Source organism: Melozone crissalis, unplaced genomic scaffold (assembly GCF_028551555.1).
Source record: "Melozone crissalis strain CALT ecotype California unplaced genomic scaffold, PUWL_Pcris_2 ptg000005l_1, whole genome shotgun sequence".
NCBI classification, from domain to species: Eukaryota; Metazoa; Chordata; class Aves; order Passeriformes; family Passerellidae; genus Melozone; species Melozone crissalis.
Genome location: NW_026535783.1, coordinates 45106326 through 45130639, shown reverse-complemented (window position 1 = coordinate 45130639; position 24314 = coordinate 45106326).

Genomic DNA, 24314 nt, shown 5'->3' with positions numbered 1-24314 from the left:
AAAAGTCAAATTATTTCATTCTGAGTTTGACCCATCAGATTCCAGCTCATGAAACAGATTAGTTTTGACTGAATTAAGACACATCCTCCTGAGAAATGAAGATGTTATCAAATTTCATAAATTAGGCTCTAGCCATACTTGAAGAAAATCTTTTAATAGTAAAAAAGAAAGAAATTCTCAGCTCAAAACAGATTATGTTACAATTCTTGCTTATGACTTGACTGTTGAGAACAGAATGGATGTTCATGGTATTTACGTAAATTAGACAAATCAGCGGGTTTGCAATACCAAGCAATGGTTTCCAACTGAAATAAATGCATAGAAACACAAGCTGTCACTGCAATATACTTGCTTTACAGATTAGCAAACAGATTTGTATACCTTCCCTCAATAGCCAAGTATATCAATGCCTTGCAAGAAGAGCTTTAACATTTAAAGTTTAAGAAACTTAAATTTGAATGAAACTTCCATGATTTATGATATTGATCAAGATTTGTAAGTACACAGGCAGAGCTGCAAATAACTTTGATTTTAATTACCTTACATTAAAAATAGTAGAAAATCTCCTTAGTCTTGAGGGCAACACTGCTTTCATTTTGCAATGGATTATTTATAGCTCTTGGTGATGGAATCTTTTCCCAGACCAGGTTGAAGGGTGGAATCCACCAGTCTATAATATACATCTTTCTGAACCCTGCAGAGGAACATTAACAGACTGAGACTAGCATTAATGCAACACTTTTCCTAATCAATTAGACCAATCAAAAAAATATCCACTGGGATGACCCTGTGGAAGAAAAGTGATTCACAAACTTAAGCCCCACCATAAAACTTTTTATAAAAAGGGTGAAAGTGGAGGCAGAAGGAAGAAAACCATCAGTGTATGGGAAAAATATATTTCTAAGTTACATCTCTGTCTCTTCCAACAAAGTATTTCTCTCTCACATACCCTTCCCCATAGAATTACTGAATGATATGCTTAAGAAGCAAAATGGAACAAAGTACATAATGCATTATGTAACTGAGCACATACAGAAATCTGTTCTGAGATTCCATGGCTCAGTCATATGTCGAAAATAGGGACAGAGAATTCAGGGAACATCCTAGTGTTATTTTGATCTTGAGAGAAGAACAATTCAAGCTGTTTCAAACTTTCGATAAAACAAGATTTTTACCTAAGATAACATTTGAGCTAACATTTCTGTGATTGATATTCATCTCCTTAATTTCATCTGTAAATTCTGTATGTAATTAGAAGTATCATATAAATCACAAATCAAAGTCATGAAGTTTACTAAGCAAAAACTGCTACAGCAAGTTTCTTCACTTCCTATTTACCAGACTTCACCTATTAAATCAAATAACATTAATTACCTTAGGGTCTTTTATGTGTTTTTGATGATGCATTACATTTTTTGGCAAGTTTTTTCCATGGATGCCAAAGAATTAACTCAAGTCAGTTTCAGAACTTAGCTTAAAACTATTAGAGAATGTTCTTGGGAGAAAAAACAAAAAGATTTTTATTTCTATAAATGGGAATAATTAACTCTAATTTTTTGAGGATGGATCTGAACTTTTTAGGAGCACATGAATTCATTAAAGAAACTAAAGAATTAAAAAACCTTTCCACTCCCCGCGCATCTGAGTAAGAAAACTCACAAGCCATGTATTCATACAAATTTGATTTATTTTTCTTCCCTAATGTGCTATAGACAATTTTTAACAGCAAGAAATAATCCAGCACTTTTTACCAAATAAACACCAACTTGTTTAGAAGGTACTTGGAGCAGCATTATTGCAGTTTGGTTTCTAGAACATTGGCCTGAGGACAGGAGCACCTCTAAAAGAAAGGTGATAAACTATAAAATAGAAATCCTTTCTTTGAATTTCTGCTTTGAAGTTGGAAAGGGAAATCATCAGATATATTATGACTGCAAATTCAAAATTAACTTAATTAGTTGTATGGCTGATAAGAACAGAACTTTGTAAGTCTAGACTAACAAGTACACTTACAATGAACAATAAGAAAAATACTCTATCTGAAACCATGATTCAGAATTTCAGATGGAAACCAATGAATTACAGTTGAATTTTTACTTGTGAGGGATATGAAAGGAAAAGTTTTCACTTCTGCAGGGATGACATAGTCTGTGCTCAGAAGGTGGCAGGTATATTTCCAGAACAAGCTAAAATGAAATGTTGGCCCAAGACTCAGCTGCATCAAGCAAGAAGGGAAAATAAACTTCACACAAGTTTACTCAGTGGTGTGCATTTGCTGATCTACATTTCAGCTAACTGTTAAGATTCTGATAAGTGCATATAAAATCAATTTCCTCAGGTGGAAGTTGTGCTTTGATGGAACACTTAATCCTCCTCTGGGAAAAACTGTTTTCATTATTTGGAGCTTGCATTTTATAATACAACAGCTTTCATCTGTTTCTGAAGCAACTGCAGTGGGAAGATGAAGGAGGAAGAAACTGTGCCCATTTCTGTGAATGAATTGTCTTTGGGCAAGATACTATTGCCCAAGCTCTGCCTTCCCTGAAATAGCACTCTTCACACATCTGTCGTTAGTTCCATTGATCTAAGCATATGGGAGATTGCATTATGCCTGAGGACTGAATAGGCTTATTTGAATAATAATAACAATTTTGAAAGACTTAAGAATTTCTCACTTTGTACTAAATGACATGATTTCTTGCATTTTTATCTTAAGCAAAGGATAGGTTTCTTAATCTTTTAAATAATAAGACATATATGTCATGTTCTTACAATTTATTTCACTTTATGTATGTGACAAAAAGAGGAATAGGAAATTGTCCCACCTATCTGAGCTGATCCCTTTACTTTTATTGACACCAAAAATTATATTCTCTCTAAAGTGTTTTTTTTTCTAACCTATCCCAGAGGAATCCATTAGTATCATAAATAGAAAAGTATTTTTTTCCAACCCTCAGCTGGTCCTTTTCTGAACCTGTTACAGTTTGAATTTATGAAAAATTTGATATATATCTTTAGTCTGGTGCAAGCTCTTTTCCTCTGGAAGTCTCTGATGTAAATATGCACCCAGTATTTCTTCTTTATTCTGGCATCATCATGGAGACATAGTTACTCTATTTTTATTAAGTACAAGGGTTTTTTCTCCTCTTCTGCAACTGCTTGCTAGAGATTCTGAACTTAAAGGAATATCACTAACCCCTAAATTTGTGTATCTAATTGGACTCTGGAGTTTTAAGGCCTAAAGCTTTTTGCCATCAGAAATTTTCACAAACATTTGCTTTTTTAATTTTTTTTTGAAATGCATTAAAATGTTGACTAAATTTAGTCTATCCATCACTGAAGAATTTCTTTGGTAAACTGCTATACAGCTGATATTTCTTATAAGAACATAACATATAAATATCTAGTAACATCAAGCTATTAATCCACTCATTATTTTAAGTGGCAATGCAGCACATGATTTATTGAGCAAAAATTTGTCATATCAATAGTAAATTTCCAGTGTCTATTTACTCTTTAATTTGGGATCTAAACAGACCTTTAGGATTCTTTATTTTTCTTAATAAAATTGAATTGCACTTTAGTCAGCTATCTGTTTCCCATCATATTTTAGTAATTCTTTCCTTCAACACATGAGTTTCAAATGCCTGAAAAGAGCTTCTTTAAAAATAAAGCTGTATAATCAAAGAAAATTCTCAGAGGAATATGAAGGATGTTAGAAATATGTAACCTTAGATTTAATTTCTTTATATTTCTGAATGGAAAACTTTACTTATGACCATGAAAATCTAAGCTAGTTAATGATAATCTTTTCCAAAGCCATAAATAAATATTTGTTTAGATAACAATTTTGCTTGTACTTCAATTCAGGTTTGATTAGTAAGAATGTCAAAGTATATGATTGAGGAAGATCACTACTGGGGACCGTGATCTGCTACAGATCTTGATTTATTTTAGGTATATGAATTCAGTATGTGTACGTGAGTTGCCTAGTTGTCAATATCATTTCAGGTTATCAGTAAAGACTGCTGATATACCTCAGTAAACTAGATATTATCATGAGTGAACAGGATACACTTTTTTGCCTTTCTGCATATTTACTATATTTACCACACTACTCTGAATTGATTTGCATTATTAATGGTCATTATAGAAAACAATTTCAACTGTTTTTCTGGTTTTTATTATCAACAGAGTATTTATAATAGTAGTGTGTTGTAGTGTGTTGTTAAGTTTATTGTATTACTCCCCCATTTTATGTATTGTTTCCCCCTGTTTAATGTAAATGGCTCTGCCCTCCCCCAGTTTAGCCCTGCCAGTTATGTTATCCCCATGGCAACTCCCGCCATTGGGGTTGTCAGTCTTTCTGATTATATAATTTCTCCTCCCTCTCCTTCCCTTATATGTATATTGATTCCTCTTCCCTGGGCCCAGTCAATCACCCCCCACTCCTCCCAGCTTTCCAGAATCTTCATCTCTCTGGGGGTTGTGGTTGGCTGAGATCCCGGGGCCCCTCCCTTGCTTTATGTTTATTGGTTATCTTACTCTGTTTGTCAGGTTAAGTCCACTCCCTTGTCCTCCCTTATTGGTTCCCTGTAAATCCCTCCCATATTCACTCCCCTTTCCTTTAAAATCTCACTTCTCCCTCCCCTCGGGGCCATTCCCTGATTGGTGCTTCTTGGTTGGTTTCTCCGGTTCATCAATAAACTGACTTCACCCCCAGTGAGTGTGCGACTCCTTCTCTCGTCCCATCTGCAGCGAGTTCTGTCCGCAAGCCAGCTCAGCCCGAGGCCAACAGACGCCAAGGGGGGCTGGCAGTTTATGCAGCTAGGTGTCGGCCTCTGCCTTTTGCTAGCTGGATGTTGATCTTATTGGCCATATACACCTCGCCGCAGTAGTGTTATAGGTACTGCCTTCTACATAAGTGTTGACTATTATTCTACACAAGCCAGTTTTTCATGTGGCCTTTTACCACTACCAGCTAAGAATTCTAACTTTGGGAAAATATGAGTATTGAAAAACTCACTATCTCTGTCAGTCTACTTACATTTTGTGCGTTTATATTTCTAAGACTGTAATAACACAGAATTTATTTGGCAAAGGAAATGCACCACATTGAAAATACCTCTTTTCCATTCGCTTGCTTCTACAATATTTTTAGCCAATATATTAGTAATAAACCAGTTTGAATAAAAAAATAGGTTTTAGTTATGTTATAGTTTGTTAAGCCATTAAATCTTAAACTTAGATGGTGTGAAAATCTTAACTCTAAAGAATACAGAGAAAGATGTGTAATATTTGATTTCATACTTGAAGTTTGACGTAGATTAAGTCACTAGGTTGTAAATGTTACTACTTCATAAGAGCAAAAGTTAGCTCTGGCCATCATGTAAAAGAAAAAGCAAATAGCATTGAATTTCCACAGTCTTCCCATCTGGATAACACTGGGTACTGGATATTCTTAAACATGACCTCATGTCTCAGAACCATCTAAAAAAGGAATACATACTAGTGATCCACCACTAAAAAAATCAATCAAACAATCAATCAATCATTCACATTATTGAAGAATGAAGAAAAGGAGACAGTGCACCACTGTCAGCCAACAGCATTAGATCTATTTGTCAGTGGTATCCAACAGTTAATGTTATTTTGCACGGAAGCAAAGTCATACTACTTACCATTCTAACAGGACATCTCAACAGCAACATATTCTGCCTACCACGACTTCTCCACTATCCTTTTGCCAAGAGGCTAGTTGCTTCCTTAGGACAAATCTGATAGGTAGTTAGTAAGAGGAGTACAGATGAGGGGAACCAGGACGAAGCTCAAGAAAATGTCTAAACAGATCTTAACTGTGAAGTTAGTAATAATATAAAACTGTGCATCCTACAAGGGCCTTAGGTTTTAGGTAGAAGCCAGTACAGTTTATCTGATTGGCAAACTAGTGCACCAAAAAGCTGACTGACCAGATGAATTGTGGTAACAGATTATCTGAAGTTTATGCACAGATAGGGGTTTTTTTTTCCTTCCTTCCTTCCTTCCTTCCTTCCTTCCTTCCTTCCTTCCTTCCTTCCTTCCTTCCTTCCGACCCTTCCTTCCGACACTTCCTTCCTTCCGACACTTCCTTCCGACACTTCCTTCCGACACTTCCTTCCGACACTTCCTTCCTCCCTTCCGACACTTCCTTCCTTCCTCATTTGCTGCAACTTTTCAAGTTTTCAATAATCTCTTAATCAAAATTATGGCACATAATTACTATTATCTCAAAGTACATCTTTAAAAACAAATATAGTTCTGTTTCTGACATCAGGATTTGCAGCCTACTCTACCCTTCTAAGTACACTAGATGGTACTTAGTATCTGCAAGAGCTTTCCAGAGACATCAGCTGCAGAATAACGTCCTCAATATTTTGCCTACTCTCAACTCATTAAATACACCTGAGCTCTGCAATGTAGTGCCTACAGCTTCCAACCTCAGGGATAAAGTAATTACTGCAGATAGAATGAGAAGGTGTCTCAAAACAAAACAATTCAATTTAATTAGTTAGTCTATCACATGCAGTGGGTAAAAATGGATGTCATGAAGGCAGACTCTCACTGAGGTCCTGAAGAGTTCCCAGCTGAGTAAGAAAGGACAGTGCAGAGCAGGTCATTAGCATAACACTGTTACAAGTGAGATAGTAAAAAAGTCTCAGACCATCATGGCTATTATCCTTCTTTGCCTCATATATCTACCCAGCTTTGCATGCATAAATTTACTCAACGTGGACTCTAACCGCCTTCCCTTCAGCACATCAGATGCTTTTGTACCATTGTAAAATGCTACACCTTTAAGCAAAGACACATGAATTAATTCATTGCATAAGTGCAAAGTGTATTTTATACAATAAAAAATTTCAATAATTAGAGCTAGGAAAGGACACATCAGTGTCATCTTCTTTTAGTATCTTGCTTAGATTTTACTTCTCCTGCTACATCCAATAGAGACATTACAAACCTCAGTTTAAGCATGGAAATTAATAGTCGTCAGCTGTGTCTCTGTACATGCAGGATTTTTTCCCCAGCATTGTGTACAAATTATTCAGTGATTTCACTAAAAATATTTCTGTATTCTCTTTTAGAGATTATAGATCTGTCTGAATAGAACCACATATATTCTACCTCTAACAGAATAGCAATATATGTAGTTGTCACTCTTAAAGCAGTTCCAGAGAATTTTCAGAAATTCTTCTAAAATTTCAGCAGCTTCTTCCCTCCTCACCAAACATCAATTAATGCAAAAGCAGCAGAAGGTGATAAAGCAACTTTTACTGTTCTAGTAAAGGATGATATCTTGGAGCTGACAGTTACATGAACCTCCTAAATTTCTTTTGTGAGCTGGTATTTAAACAAATTCATAGAAAATTTGTTTCTGCTAAAAAGTTCAGAATAACCAGAAAACCAAAGAACTTCCTTTCTCCAAATCCTATGCCTCCCCACTGATGAGAGTATGAATTTACCAAAATATAGTAGGTAGTCATATGAGTTACTTTCTTGCATATTTTGTTGAAATTTTGAGATATATAAAATTGTAGCATTGTGTGTTTTATACAGGTTTTGTTGTAAAGTTGGTTATTTTTTATAAATCGAGATTATGGTTTGACCCTCAGCTCCCCCCATGTTCCTCCCTCACAATGGTTTGTCCCTGGGTTGTTTGTCCCTTGTCTTCCCGTCAGTGACCTGTCTGTCAAGGTAACCAATCACCTGGTCCTTCCCTTTATGTCCTTATAAGTTTATCTCCTCCCTCCTGCTGCTGCCCAGTTTTCCTGTTCATCATTGTAACCACCCCCCTCTGTTTCAAGAACCTTCTATGTCAGTTATCCCTTACTTAAATATGATTTGCCTCCTGAGCATTTTCCCTCCCTTGTGCAATCCTTATTGGTTCAGTTGTGTCCCTCGCTCCTCCCCGGGGCTTTGTTCATTGCTTCCTTCGTGTGTCCTTCTGTCAGCCCATCCCCTTTATCAGTGCCTTCCCAAGGGTCCTTCTCTGACGCCATTACTGGTCCTGCCTGGGACAATAAAGCGCCTTGGCCACACATAGGAGTGTCCGCTCTCTCCTTCCTTCACCTCAGAACTTTGTAGTCCCGCTCTTGCCTGCGCCACCCACACTGCAGATGGAACCACTACCTGGGGTTCTTGCGAAGAACCTGGGAGTGGCGGAATCCGTGGTCTTCCCCGGCCACTCTGGGAGTGTCTAGACGGGCCTGTCAGCTCCTGTGGCTGCGGGACGAGGTTACATAAAATTATGCATAGTTCTCATTCCTAGAGGAAAGGTAAAGCTGTAAGGTACAACATAAATAATAAATCTGAAGCAAGTCCTGAAGCAAACAGCAACAGTGAGAGAGCAACACACTTACAAGATTTTTTTATACTTGGGGACAATGCCATGTCCTCAAGATGTCCTGGAAAAAAATAGTATTGCTGTAAGTGCTCTACTGGCTAATTCTGTACATATTCCATTACTTTCTTTAAGCATCACAGAATCAGAGTGGCTAATATTGAAAAGGACCTATGGAAGTCCTCTGGTTCAACCCCATGATTGGTCCAGTGCAACTGGTCATGCAGATTCACCAAGAGACATTGCCCAAGACTATATCCACAGACTTTTGAATATCTCCGGAGATGACAATTCCACCACTTCACTGGGCAATTTGTGCCAGCACTCAGTCAATCTCACCATGAAAAAGTGAGTGGATTTTGCCACTGAGAAGAGCCTGACTACATCACCTTTGCCTCCCTCCCATCAGGTATGTATTTACAGTAGTTCGATCCCCTTGAGCGTTCCCAGCTCTCTCAGCTTTTCCTCGTAGGAGAGGTGCTCCTGTGCTCCCATGCATCATCTGTGTGGTCCCTTGCTGGGCTCTCAAAGTGTCCATGTGTCACCTGTACAAGGGAGCCCAGAAGGGGACAGAGTTCTCCAGAGGGTAAGGATCACCTCCCTTGACTTTATGGAAGCCTTTGCCCAATGCTTCTCAGGATACTATTAGCATTTCTTGTGATAAGGGCCCATTTCTGGCTCCTGTTTGAGCTGGTATCCACCAGGAACACCAAGGCCTTCCCAGCAAAGCTCTTTTCCAGCCTACCAGCCCATATCCCAAATGTCTGGGGTTTTCCTCCCTAAGTACACGGCTTTGTCCTTTGAACTAAGGATATAGAACATATATCTTATTTTCCTGATCATATCTTAGATTTCTATGACTCACTTAGAACAAAACTAGCATGAGAGATAAACTGTAGCAGAAATATTTGCATTTAGGTTTCTTTCTCTGAGAGACTAAAACCCATTTATAACAGACTGAAATCTTCTTGTTTTACAGTAAAAGAAGAAGCTATTTGGCTACAGAGGGTCAGCTGAATTTGCAATTAAGTCCTTAATAGATACTGGTATCCTTAATTGTCCATTTTCCTGATCAAGCAGCAGATATCTGGCTTGGCACAACCTCTAACCAGACCAGGTGGAAATTAACTATTGACATGACCTAATTTATGAGAGCTTGGAAAACTACACATAAAACAATACTTTAAAATAGCATTAATAGCTTATTAAAGTATTTCACTTCCCTGAATCCAACTGAGATTTCATTGCAATCTAGAACCTTGTTGGGGGAATTACCTTGGAAGGAAACACCATTGAGTTGGAACTGTCTCCATGTCAACTATGTTAAAAAATAATTTTTGCATCATTTTAATTTTTATGCTTTCTTTCTCAGGCAATAGTCTGGAGAAGTATTCTCTACACCAAAAAAATGTCAATAACTGTGAAAATTCGCAAAATTTAACAATGCAGTGGGGTTTATGAGTAGAAAAGCAATTTAAAACTCACCAATTCTGGCCAGGCACCACTTAGACATTTCTGAGACTGAAGTATTTGATTCACTACATTTAATGGGCATTCCCAACCATTAGTCTCGATTCAGTCTCCCTAGACTCACTCTCTAAAACACAAGATTTTTGCATAATAGCCCTTACACCAAATTATTCTCACTTAACTGCACAATCAGCTCCCTGCCACCATCACCACCAGAGACTTTTGCTGTTCCTAAAACACAGCAGTAGAGAAGGAACTTCTGATCCCCTGAACTTCTGCTTCTCTGAAGGAAAAGGTATGGGAATGAAGGCTTCTGCAAGTCTCAGTTTTTCACTTTTAAAGAGGTATACTGTTGTGTCTTCCCTTACTTAGACAGCAGGCTTTAAATACAACCTTACACATACTTTACAAGCCTTTAACCCTTTTCTGCCTCATTGCAGTTGTATGTATTCTCTCATAACTTCCACAAATTATGAAAAGACAACATGTAACAGCAGGGTCATGCAAATATAGAAAAAAAAATTCCCCTTTTTCCACTATGTCTTCACTGCTACTACACAGTGCACAAAGTATAAAAATCTAGATGAAGAGGGAGAAAATTCTGTGCATTTACTCTCCCTTTTAACATCCTTTTTCCTTTGCCTAACATTTTTGTTTATCATCTATTTAGAATATAATGATAGGAAAAAGGAGGAAATTCAGCTTCCTGCATTCTCACTTCCATCTCACCTACCTACCTACATATAGCTACATACTCCCAAATCTCCTCTTCATTCCAAGGTGCATTTTTGCCCTTTAAGTATCTTTACATTCCACTCTTAAGGTTCCTTGGATTCTTGCTTTACCACTACTAAGGCTCAGTATCTGTGCAATGGGAGCTGAGGTCCTGCTTGGTATATTCAGAGACCAGGAGCCTTCTCCTCAGGACACAGGCCGCAGATAGGCTTATGCATCATTTGTACAGAAGGTTGTCATCTGCCATGCAGAAAGTAAGGTGGCAGTGAAAGGAGAGGGGAGTATGCAGCAGCATATCTGCGTATTATATCTCAGCATATCTGCTGGCAGACCAGGTGCTGTTTGTGTAAGTATCACGTTCTCCTGCTGAGGTATTAGGTGCTCAGAGGGCATTAGACACATTTCTTTCTCTAAGAGTTAGTCCTGAAGCCTATAATATCCCCTTTATCTTCTCAGATACCCTGTCACCATTCCTGCTGACAGAGGTCAACTTAGTTTTGCTAAACAGTTTTTACCAGCCTGTCAGAAAGGCAAGTAGATTGTGTCCTCAATCCATTTTGCACTCTGCCAATCCATTTTCCAGAACTTTATTTCTTTACTTTTACCTAAAAATATAACAATAAAAAGTTAGCTTTTTTCCCCCTTCAGTGTGCAGACTTTCTCTTCTTGTTCTATAAAAGCAGACTTTCTCTTCTCATTCTATAAAACCATCTGTGACCTCCAAGCCAAACCTGTATTTCTGCCTGTAAAAGTAAGGAGAATATGTTCCCTACAAACAACTTACTTGGGTCTTTTCTACGGCAGGTCTCCTGTACTGATAACCTATTCCAGTTTTTCCCATCAGTTTAAGTATTTCTCTGAGGCACAGAGAACTCCAAGATTAAAAGGATGTCCTCTTGGCTTTCTGACCTCTGGTTAGTGGTGACATTCCTCCCCTCCTTAGTAACAGGAAAAAAAAAAAAAAAGTAAGGGATGGCAACTAAAAAGCTGTTTGAAAGGGAAATGGGATCTTACATTATCTCTTCAGTATGAAATTATCTTCTTCACTGGTAGTGTTAGGTGATGGAAGAAGTACCCTTTTCTATAATCTGACTTCATTTTTACTCAGTTCCTGTTTTACACAATCATCCTAAAAAGCACTTTTTCAGTTGCCACTGCTTGATATACCTACACTTGGCATTTTTTTAGATCTGCATGTTTATTTCATTTGCTTTCTAGAATGATTGGGACAAAAGCAGCCGGGCTAGAGAGTGTTTAACAGGACTCTTTAAGCCTTAGTTACATTTTTGAACAGAAAAAAATGCAGGTACATATAGGAAATACATATATTCAAAAATATAGAAATCTTCAGAAACCACTGAAGCAAGGGCAAGGGCAAAGAGAAGGGCAAGGGTACAAATATATCAAGACCACACTTCTAACTCAGCAAGTGAGGTGTTGTCCAGGAGATGAGGGACATATATCCCATCTCCTGGTGCTCAAGAAATTTGTGCTGTTTGTCTGCATAGATCTCAAGAAAAGTCTTATTGTTAATAATTCTTGAAGCAGAGTCAATGTGTCTTCTTCCTTCTTGGCAACATTTAGTCCCATTGAAATTGCCAATTCTGTTTTATTTTTAGAATTTTTTTTTCTACTTACAAGCTAGGGTATGGTTCCCTTTTCAGATGCTTCTCTGAGCTTTCAGTTATGGCAAGGAAAAAATTGAAGCAGGAAACTTTGACTGAGGTAAATTGAGACGGAAACCATTGCTGAAGAATTATTGTCAAAAGTGTAAAGTCATGATTGTGAGAGGTTCCTTTTTTTCTAATTGTGATCATGCTGGGATTACCATCTGAGGAACACCTTCTGGAGCCAGCAGCTGATTTGTTTCAACATTTAGGACCAGTTCTTTTATGTTAAGCTCTTTTGCTTAACAAAGAACATACTTTGCATTTGCAAACCTCATTCACTGGTCTTCCAGTAAATAGTATGAAAATAGTTGGTTTTGGTTCTTTTTGTGTATTTTTTTTAATTTATTTGCTTTTTTGGGGTTTTATTGGTGAGTATTAACTTTGCAAACATGTAGGTCACTACAGACTTCTACAATAACTAACTAAGGGCTCTTGTTTCTTGGGGTCCGAGGACAAATACATAATTTTTGCATGGGTTTCAGTGTTTTTCCCCCGTTGGGAGGGCTGTTTCATTATTTGTTTAGCATCAGTAAAGTTGTTGGGGACGTACTATACATTTCTTTGACAGTCTGTGTTGAAGTAGTTCTTTTCCTCATGATCGTCTTGTTTGTCAACTTGGGAAGTCACTGTTTAAATTCCACTTGAATGGAATATGCTGCTTTGCAAGTGCTAGAAGACAAAAGAAATTAAGCATGAAATGTTCATCTCACATGACCGTCCTTTTCATTTTTGACAGAAAGCCAGGTGAGAAGCCAGGAAAGAGGAGATGGCATTCCATTCCATCTGGATGCCATTGGTGGGGAATTCAGTACACAGATAATGATACTTTCAACATTGCATCTGCGATAAAGACCAGTGTTGAAGGGTAGCTGCACATGTGAAATGTTGACAGTGTTCTGCATTCCCTGCAACAAATGAATGGTCAGAAGAATAGGAAGCATTACAAATGAGGTAATGTGCTTTTCAAGTACAATGCTATTTTAAAAGAAATACTGACCTCATAGTCTGGGAAATGCTGGAGCTGGATTAGTTATAAAAAAAGGGTCTTTTACCTTTGACTCTCTAGTAAGAATCTGGTATTTATGAACAGAGACTGAAGGCTTATTAATTTCTGAACTAATCCATAAGACACATGTGAAGACAAGCGATGGACTCAGAATCTAATCTGGATTGAAAGGGATCTTTTGAGGTCATGGTCATCTGGTACAAATCCCAGTCAAGACAGAAACAACTTCAAAGTTCCATTAGAATGGTCATAACCTTGTCTGGTATCTCTAGCAATGGACATTCCACAGTTTCTTTGGTATATCTATTTTTGTGTATAACAAACCTCATTGTAAAAATGTGCTCAGCTTCTACCTGACATGCAGTTCCTCTGGGAGAGTCACATGCTAATTCTCATCAGGAAGGTCAATATTTAACATGCAAAGAGGCTGACTTCTCTTGCTTTCGTATCAGATTAATGATAATGCCCGTGGACCACACGCTGGCTTTTCCCATGTAATTAAGTTCTGTTGAGTTTTTCAAAAGCTGCTCTTCTTTCCTTGAATATTCAGTTATCTTGAGGAAGGGATGAGGCAAGGGGGAATGAGAACAGAGAGGGAGAAGACATTTTTTGCTTTTCTTCCCTTGCTTATTAGCTAATAAAGAAAAAACAATGTCTAGGAAAAAAAAGTTCTCACATATGAACAAAATATCTCTTATCTCTAGAAAAGAATCTATCCCACCAAATATATTCATCTCTGTGTTGAAACCTTTAATGAGAAGTATCCTAAGGGAAAAGTTTTCTTTCATTTCATTTAAAAATCACACATTTTATCATTTGAGTATCCGTCGGTCATATTAAAATTCAGACAAATATCTGCATATTTTAAATGCCTGCCTGAATACCGAGATCATTTGTCAATGTCCTCACTGAATTGTTAGTCAGACTGTTGTGCACATTATTTGAGACAGCAAATGAACTGTTTGGGTTGCTATGGTTACAGCTATGGAGAAGATAAATTTCTGCAGCTACTATCTTTCTTGAGGGGCTGGGGCGGAGAAAGATAATTGAAAAACTAAAAGTTAATCTGACACATTAGGGTAGGGTCAGAACTGCAACAAAGCTTTATGTGTGTGTGCACTTCGTTATAAATGTGGAAGGAACAACATATCCATAAAAGTAAATAAATATTGATGGATGCTTCCATTACATTCCCTTTCTCTAAATTTATTCTGCAATTTGTACCAGTCAGGTAGCAGTGATTGAGATTGTTCAACCAGCAGGAATTGTTAATTTGGACAGTTATCTGATTTAGAACATCATGATGAGGTGATAATTTCCTCCAAAATTACCACTCACATTTTGGGTTCATGGAAAAGCCAAATCACAGAATCATTTAGGTTGGAAGGGATCTTAAGACCATCTATTCTGTCTCCCTGCTTACAGCAAGGTCATCTACCACATTTTATCCAGTACTGTGTCCAGTCAGATTTTCTGTGTCACCAAAGATGGAGATGACCTCTCAGAAAAAGGGTTTCCTTGTTGCTTTTACACTGAATTTACTGTTTTTTAATTTGTGCTCATTGCTGTTTGTTCTCTGCATGCCACTGAAAAAAGTTTAGTTTTGTTTTCTTCATTCTCTCCTGTCAGATAGTAATAATAAGATGCTCCTTGAGACTTTTCCACAGGCTAAACACTTGCAGCAGTCTTCACATATGAAAAATGCTCCAGTCATTTCATCATCTTTGTGACCCTGAGGTGGCTATGCTCTGTGAAGTCTGTGTCTTGCTTGAAGTTCAGAGCCCACACTAGACACAGTATTCCAGACATTGTCTCATCAGTACTGATCAGAAAGGAGGGATCATCTCTGCTGAAAGGGCTGGCAATGCCCTTTCTAACATACCTTATAGGATATTATTCTCCTGTTTTGCTGTAAGGGTGCACCACTTGTTTATGGTTAACAAGGTGTCTTGCAGGACCCAGGGTCTTTCCCTGCAAAACTCCTTTTCAGCCAGGTACTCTCTCAGCTAAATGAGGGACTGGGGTTATTTATTTGCAAGGCAGGATTTTGCCCTTCCATTTGTTAAACACGACATCCTTCCAAAGTGTCCAACCTGTCATGAATGCTTTGAATAGCAGCACAATCACATCATTTATGAGCAACTTTTTCCACTTCTACACCATTTTAAAACTCTCTCTTTCTCATACCGGTTACCAATGAAGCTGTTAATAATGAAAAGTGTTGCTTGACTAACATGATCTCTTTTTACAACCAGGTGACCCTCTTACCAGTTGCAGGAAAAGCTGAGAGGAATGTTTCTACCTGGACTTCAATAAAGCCTTTGGTACTCTCTCCCACAGCACTGCTGGAGAAGCTGGAGCTGCTGAAGCAATTTCACCTCATCATAGTAAGCCACCAGGTTCTATAAGCATTATTTCACTTTGTAAATCCATGCTGGCTTATTCAAATCTCCTGCTTTTCTTTCATGGGTTTGGAAATGACTTCCAGATGCAGTTGAAATAAAATACATTGATCTGTATTTTCTAGATACTCCCTTGGCCTTCTTGAATATCAGAATGTTCTTTCCTCTCTTCCACTCTTCTGCAACCTCTCCCAGTTGCTATGACTGCTCAAAGATAATCAACAGTGGCATGACAACAATGTTAGCCAGCTTCCTCAGCACTTGTGATGCCAAGTGTCAGAAGCCATGTGTGGGAGTTCAACTGGCTGGGATGGATGGTAAGCTAACCTTTGTTAAGAACAAAGGCATCTACTTAAGGTCTTGGGAAGCAGGATATTAAGAAAGGAGACAAACATCTAGTCAGGTTATGGCAAGGAGAACAGGATTGTGGGTATAGTTATGTTAATGCTGTTGTGCCATGTAAGGTTATGTTCTGAGTTCTTGTTTATGATTGGTTAACAGTGTTTTACATATAAGGCAATGATCTTAGTTCTCATTGATGATTGCTTCCCTGCCCTCAGATCAACTGTTACATATTGTTGTGTTTCCCACATTTTGGGGTCTTTGGAGGACACCCTGTACTGTGCACAGCTTCTTTTCTTTGTTGTTTTGCTTGTTATTAAAGTTCTTTACTTTTCTGGGCTGCTCTGTCATAGCCGTCCCTGTTTATTTCTTTCTCCACAGCCCCTGGCTGATCTGGTCATGAGGTTGTGATGCTGACGTGACAGCCATGGACTTCTGTATGTCATTTAAGTGCTCTCTAGCCTGGTGCTACTGCACTGAGAGCAAGTCTTACTTGCTCCACACATTCTTCTGCTGTCTGAGCCGTGCATTTCCTTATGGCTAGTTTTACTGGTAAAGGCTCAGGCAAAAAGACACTAAACCCATTTCCACCTCCTCCTCACCCTTCGCACATGGCAGGCTGAGAGCAGGCTCCTTCTTTTCATAGTTTTTTCCACTGTTTCTTAAAAGCTTCATATTATGATCTTTCTTAGGTCCTAGTATCCTTTCCTTAAGTGATGAAAATATAAAAAAGCCCAGTATACTCAAGTTCTTCAAAAAGCCAGTTTTGGCATATGTGAGACATTAAATTTGATATTAATACTCATCTAAACTGCCAAATTTAGGCCATGTCCCATTGTTGTCTAATTTATAAGTTGGCCACATTAGTTCTGAGTGTCTGATCAATTTGGGTTTTGAAAGGAATGAATTTTTGTCTGCTAATCTTTGCCAATTTTTCAATATTAAACCTAAAGGGGAATCTCTAGGTTTTTGCATTGTATCTTCACATGAGAAGTCTCACCGCATTTTCCACAAAACAGGAAAAAACCCCATAAAATTTAAATGAAGTGACCTAAAGGCAAACAGTTAGAGAGAGAGAGAACAAGAACAAGGACTGTTGAGTTATGAGCGGGTCTTCATTCTTCAAAGAGACAGGAGCAGTTGTTTGTTGTTGTAAAGTTGTTTATTGAATGAATACATCAGCTTTGAAAGCAAAGAAGTTGAGAGTATTAAAGTCTGTGCTAAAAGCTTTCTGGTGTAGAGTCCCAATGTTCCAAGCAGAACCAACAGAAGCAGTAGCTGCTTGCAGAAGCTACTACCACCCCTTTGCACCCCAATACAGGGGATTTTATTCATAAATCATCCCATCAGCTAAAAACACTATTCTAAAGCATTCTTCCTACACCTACCCAAGCTTAATTCTAAGGTGAGAAAGTAATGTTGGTTCTTACACAAAATCTATGCAAACAGTTCAATCTGTTCATGCAAATAGTTCTATCTGGTCTACCTAGAAATGCAAGCAATGTTCTGTTTTCATTATATCTGGAGCGAAGTTAATTTTGTGAAAGGTAACACTACTGAATTTAAGTTAGGCTTTAGGGCTTTTTACTAGCTAGCACAGTCTCTTAAGGCACTCAAGATATATTTCTACTTACTTAAAACTGAAACTTACACTCCTGTTTCATGTCTGTGTGGCATATATTTCAGTTTCTCTAAAGGTTCCAATTCAATCCCTGCATTCCTTTTTCTCTCTGAGGGACTCAAGGAGGTTTCAATTTCATGCATTCCAACAAAAGACCACACAGGATTCCAACTCACAACCTCTGGATCAGCAGCGTGGGGCCTAAGTCACTTTGCTACCACTGGCCCTGGACCAAAATTTGCCACTGCAGTGCTAAAACTCCACTCGTTCAGGGGGCATTCCCTCCCTACTTTATGAGCAATTGGGGGTAATGACAAACAAACGAGAAACCCCCTCACCTTGGATCCTTCAGATCCTTCCACACACCAAACAAAATGAAGCGATCTCTTAACACTAAACCTAGGTGCTAACAACAAAACACTGCTTTTAACTTGCTTACTCAGGTGCCTTTGGGTTAGATGTGGAGGGTTCTTGGGCTCTGACACCGCCTGGACTGTGGCCACTGCCCACCCCGAAGTGCTGGCAGTGGCGGGGAAGAGCAACTGGGTCTTCCTCAGTCCACAGGATTTTCTAGAAGTCTCCTTTTCCCATCTGGGTCACCAGAAACTGATGCCTGTTTCAGGCTTACCTGAAAGCAGAGGTCAGACAAAATTAAGGGAATAAAAAATGGTTATATTTATTGAACGGTTTTCAGGTACACCTTGGGCAGACAGAGCCTCCCAGGGGCTATACCCAAAATGGACAATGGGTCATGACTTTTCACACTTTTCTAAGTTTGGTCCATTTGGATATTGGCGATTAATCTTCCAATTACACCTTCAGGTAATGAAGTCATTTTACTCCAAGTTTACCTCCCCAACTCACTTTCATTTACACTTCTGAGACAGTAAGGTGTCCTTGATTCCCAGGCCTACAGAGTACAGAGTAATTGTTTTCACTGACCAAAATGGGAAGCCAGTAGCTGGCACTGTATATGGAGTTTAGAGTTATACACTAAAAAATTACAAATATATGAAAAATATAAAACCTAATATCCTAAGGCATCAAATAACTTGACCTCTTTATTTCTCATAAATTCTCCTGCTGCCTTCAGCAGCAGTCTGACATTTTTCTGAGTCTTCCTTTTGCTGTTCATAGACATGTGGAGGAAGCCTTTCTTGTTGTCCTTCACATCCCTTGCCAGATTCAATGCTAGCTGGCTACAAAGGTCAAGGCAGCCTTTCTAACTCTATTGCTGCAATATCAGATAGCAACTCTTCTTGGGTCATGTATCTTTGATTTCATACCTTGTGAAGTTCCTTTTTATGTTATGAGTTTAGTTAGGAGCCTTTTGCTCATGTAGGCAAGCTTCTTCACAGAATTGCAGAATTATCAAGGTTGGAAAAGGCCATGGAGATCATCAAGTCCAACCTATGACTGAACACCACCTTATCAACTATACCATGGCACTAAGTGCCACATCCAGTCTGTTTTTTAATATCTCCAGGGACGGTGACTCCACCACCTCCCTGTGCAGCTCATTCTAGTGCCCAACTACTCTTTCTATAAAGTATATTTTTGTAATGTTTAGTCTAAGCTTGTCCTGGTACAGCTTAAGGCCATGTACTGTTGGTTGCCTGGGAGAAGAGACTAACTCTCACTTGGCTACAGCTTCCTTTCAGGGAAAGAGTGATGAAGTCTTCCCTAACCATCACTTCCAGGCTAAACAGCTCACTCAGCTACTCTTATTAGGGCTTGGGTTCTAGACCCCTCATCAGCCTTGTTGCCCTCCTCTGGATATGTTTGAGCATGTCAGCATCCTTTCTAAACTGAGGGACCCAGAACTGGACACTGCGCTCAAGGTGTGGCCCCATCAGTGCCGAATACAGGGGGACAGTCACTATCCTTGTCCTGCTGGCCACACCATTGCTGGCACAGACCAGGATGCCTTTGGCCTTCTTGGACACCTGGACACTGCTGGCTCATGTTCAGCTGCTGTCACCAGCACTCCCAGGTCCTTTTCGTCCTGGTTGCTGTGCAGCCACCCCATCTCCAGCTTGGAGCATTTCCTGGGGTTGTGGTGGGCCAAGCGCAGGACCTGGAACTTGGACTTATTAAACTTTGTATTGTTGGACTAGGCCCATCAATCCAGCCTGTCTGTGTCCTTCTGCAGAGCCCTCCCACCTTCCAACAGATCAGTGCCAGTTCCCAGCTTGGTGTCATTTGCAGATTTGCTGCTGGTGAACTCAATCCCCTCACCCAGGTCATCAATGTAGTTGTTAAACAGGACTGGACCCAACACAAATCCCTGGGGGACACCACTGGTGACCCTACTGCATTTGATACCTACTGGATGATGGCACCATTCACCACCACTCTCTGGGCCTGGCCATCCAGCCAGTTCTGAACCCAGCACAGAGTGCTCCTGTCCAAGCCATGGGCTGCCAGCTTTTCCAGGAGTGTGCTGTGGGAGACAGTGTCAAAGGCTTGGTGAAATCCAGGCAGACAACATCCACAGCCTGTCCTGCATCCACCAGGTCACTTGGTCATAAAAGGAGATCAGGTTGGCCAGGCAGGACCTGCCGCTCCTAAATCCATGCTGGCTGGGTCTGAGGCCTTGGCCATCCTGTAGGTGCCGTGTGATGGCACTCAAGATGATCTGTTCCATAACCTTGCCCAGCACTGAGCTGAGGCTGACTGCCCTGTAGTTTCCCAGATCCTTCTTCTGGCCCTTTTTGTGGATGGGTGTCACACTGGCCACCTTTCAGTCATCTGGGACATCCCCAGTGATCCAGGACTGATGACAGATGATGGAGAGTGGCTTGGTGAACTCTTTGGCCAGCTTCCTCATCGCCCTAGGATGGAATCCATAGACCTTTGAAATCTAAGTGGTTCAACAGGTCTCTGACTACTTCCTCTTGGATTCTGGAGGTTTATTCTTCTCCCTGACCCCATAAAACAAGCTCAGGAGGCCCATTGTTCTAAGGAAAACCTATCTTACTGTTGAAAACTGAGGCAAAGATGTCAAGAACCTCTGCCTTTTCCTCATCTTTATTCACTAAATTCCCTCCCACATCCAGCAAAGAATAGAGGCTGTCCTTGCCCTCCTTTTGCCATTAATGTATTAATAAAAGCATTTTATATTATCCTTCAGAGAAGTGGCCAGATTAAGGTCTAATTGGACCTTTCCTGCCCCTCTTTCTGAAGGTCATAAGGTCTCTGTTTCCTTCAGTTCCTTCAAAACCTCCTTGCCCATCCAGGCTCGTCATCCTTCCTATTGGCTCATCTTTTGGCACATGGAGACTCTCTGTTCCTGCACCTTCAAGATTTTTTTCTTGACGTATGTCTAGCCTTCTTTAATCCCTTTGTTTTAAAGATATTTAAATATTTCCCAAGATACTCTCCAAATCAATCTCTTGAATAGGCTGAAGTCCGCCCTCTAGAAGTCCAGAGTGGAAGTTTTGTTGATATCCCTCCTTGTTTCCCTGAATATTGGGAACACTATTATTTCATTGTCACTGTATCCCAGGCAGCCTCTGACCACCACATGTCCACCAGACCTTCTCTGTAAGCAGCCAGTCTAGCAGAACCCTAGCCCTGGTAGGCTCTCTCACCAGCTGTGTCAAGATGCTGTCCTCTGTACAGTCTAAGAATCTCCTAGATTACCTCTTGTCTGCTGTGTTGAGTTCCCAGCTGATAACTGGTTAAAGTCTCCCACAACAACAAGGGCTGCTGATCTTGAAACATCCTCCAGCTCCTGCTCATAGAATAATTCATCCACTTCTTCATCCTGGTTGGGTGATCTATAACAGACTCCCACCAAGATGTTGGTCTTGTTGGCCTTCCTACTGATTCCCACCCATAGGCACTTGACCTTGTCATCATTAATTTCAAATTCCATGGTATTGAGATCTTCCGTAATATACACAGCCACACCCCTACCTCTCCTACTTCACCTGTCCCTTCTGAGGATCTAGCCACCCATTTCAGCCCTCCAGTCATGTCAGCCATCTCACCATGCTTCTGTGATGGTGACCATGTCATAGCTTCCCTGCTGTATCTTGGCTTCCAGCTGTTTATCCATGCTGCATGCATTAGTGTATGTGCACTTCAGCTGGGCTGCTGATTTCACCCCTGACTGGCTCTCTATCAGCCCTGCCTGCTCACAGGCTAGAATCCTTTTGTCCTTGTTAGATAGATGGAACTTATCTGACTCTGGCAGGCCAGGTGCCATAAAAGTTGCCCCATGATCAAAGAACCCAAAATTCCACTGATGGCACCAGCCCTTAAGCCATTTATTACTCATGTATTAATCAGCGATTCATTAATCATTTATTTCATCATTCATCCCTGCGAATGAAGGGACTGAGCAGAGCACCACCTGTGCTCCTGCCCCATCAACCTATTGACCCAGAGCCTTGAAATTCTTTTTAATTGCCACGGTGCTCTTCTTGTCAACCTCATCATAGCCAGCTTGGACAATCAGCAGTGAAGCAATAATCAGAAATGAAGCAATAATCAGAGGACTGGATAAGCTCAGGGAGCCTACTGGTGATTTCCTGTGCTTGGGCCCCAGGCAGGCAGCAGACTTCCCTGTGGGATGAGGCCAGTTGTTATACAGGGCCCTCTGTTCCCCTCAGAAGGGAGTCACCTACTAGCACTACCCTTTTCTTTTTAATACAAAAGGTTGTGATCCCTCTGACAGAGGAAGTATAATGGGGAGACTCGCCAGGTGGCTTATTTTCTTTGATACCTTCTGCCTGAACCTCCAGGGCATTGTACCTATTTTGAAGCAGCACCTGAGAAGGTGATGGAGGTCAGGAGGTAATTTTATTACCTCCCTGGGTAGGGACATGTTTCCAGTCCCCCATGTCTGCTAGGTCTTCTACTGCATGATTATTAGAGGCATGAGCCTTATTTGAATCCTGGTGGGCTTTTCTTAGGGGTGGAAGGGTGTAACTCTACCAGCCTATTTCCTTTTCACTTTCCCTAATACTCCTTAATCTTTCTACTTCTTCCTTAAGATCTGCCACCAGACAGAGCAGATTGTTTACCTGCTTGCACCGTGTGTAGGTGTCTTTTCCTCTGGTACTACCACCAGGGTCAGGAACATTCTTTTTGTGTTAGCACACTTTGACTAGCAATGACTTTTGATTGTTTGAAAACCATTGCTCGGAAAAAAAAAAGTAAAAAAATGGAGCAACATAATCCACCACCAGGAATGTGGCTGCAACCCTGCCTGCTTGCCCTGCCTGCTCAAGCTGCCATGTAAGCTGCTGTGCCATGCCTTGTATGCATGTCACACCTCTGTTCACCATGTTCCAAGTCACTTACGCTCCCCATGGCCTTTTCTAAATTGTCCGTAATGGCCTGAAGATGGCTCTCCCTTTACCTGGATGGCTGACAAGAGGACCTCCTTTACTTGATTCTGCAGCTGCTGGGAGCTTGAGGGGGTTTTCCTTGAATATCAACAAGATCTCACAGACCTGCCTTCTTTCCAGGGCTGCATCCCACTAATCTTTCCAGGCAGAAAATGTTGAAATTTTCTTTCCTGAGGTCCAGGATTGTGGTCCTACTTTTTCTTTGCTATCTTCTTTTAAATCCTGAGCTCTGCTGTATCATCTTAGCTGTAGTCACAGGTCATGCCGACTTTCACATGTCTGACCACTTCTCCCTTTTTCAGGGTCTAGCCATACTTGTTGTCCTGGATTGCCAAGCAAATTGTATTCTGTTTTCCATCTGTATGGCAAGTGTCTTCTGTTAAGTGGGCAGTTTTCCTTATCTCTTCCACAACCCCTCCTCTCTTCAGGGAGACATCTGCTGATAGCAGGCTATTGAATGTCACTGATAAGAGCTACAGCATCCCATTGTAAGATGCTCCGCCCAGAGGGAGGAGCCAATCATTCTTACCCGGGTATAATCTTGAGATTCTGGAATACCAGTTGGGCTTCTCCACTGGATTTCCCAGAGAAGCAGCTGCCTCTTCCACTGGATCTTCAGAGGAAACTACACTCTTTCTACAGGATTCCTGCTCCAACAGAACCACACCTGACACTCCAGGAGGACTGCAGCCACAATTCCAGTTGGACTGCTACCAGCACCCTGACCAACAGAGTGCCAGGTTGTGTTCTGACTCTGTTAGTGTTGTTTTGGTTTACTGTGTTATTTTATCTTTTTATTTTCTTCCCTAATAAAGAACTGTTATTCCTGCTCCCATATTTTTGCCTGAGAGCCCTTTAATTTCAAATTTATAACAGTTTGGAGGGAGGGGGTTTACATTTTTCCATTTCAGGGGAGGGTCCTGCCTTCATTATCAGACAACTGTCTTCCGAACTAAGACACTTGTCTACATGTAAGTAACTCTGTAAAGTGGTTTCAAGTCAGTGTGTAGTATCAGCTCAAGAAAACAGAATCCTAGACCTATCCTTTCATTGCTAGGTGTCCTAATTACTAAGAAGCATATTCTATCCCCCGACTTTATTGAAGCAAGAGAGGAAGCAAGGCAAACATTCAGTTTGTCTCTAATATAGTTTTCATTTAAGGAGTATCTTTCTGGGACATGGGAACTGTGTAAAACCATTTAGAACGAAAAATGTCTTGAAAACACTTCTGCTGCTTTCTAAGACTTTTCTGATGCTATAAACTATGTGCTGGCTCTAGCCAAAATGCTCATATTAAACTGCATATAGCCTAAATGGAACTTCTTCCA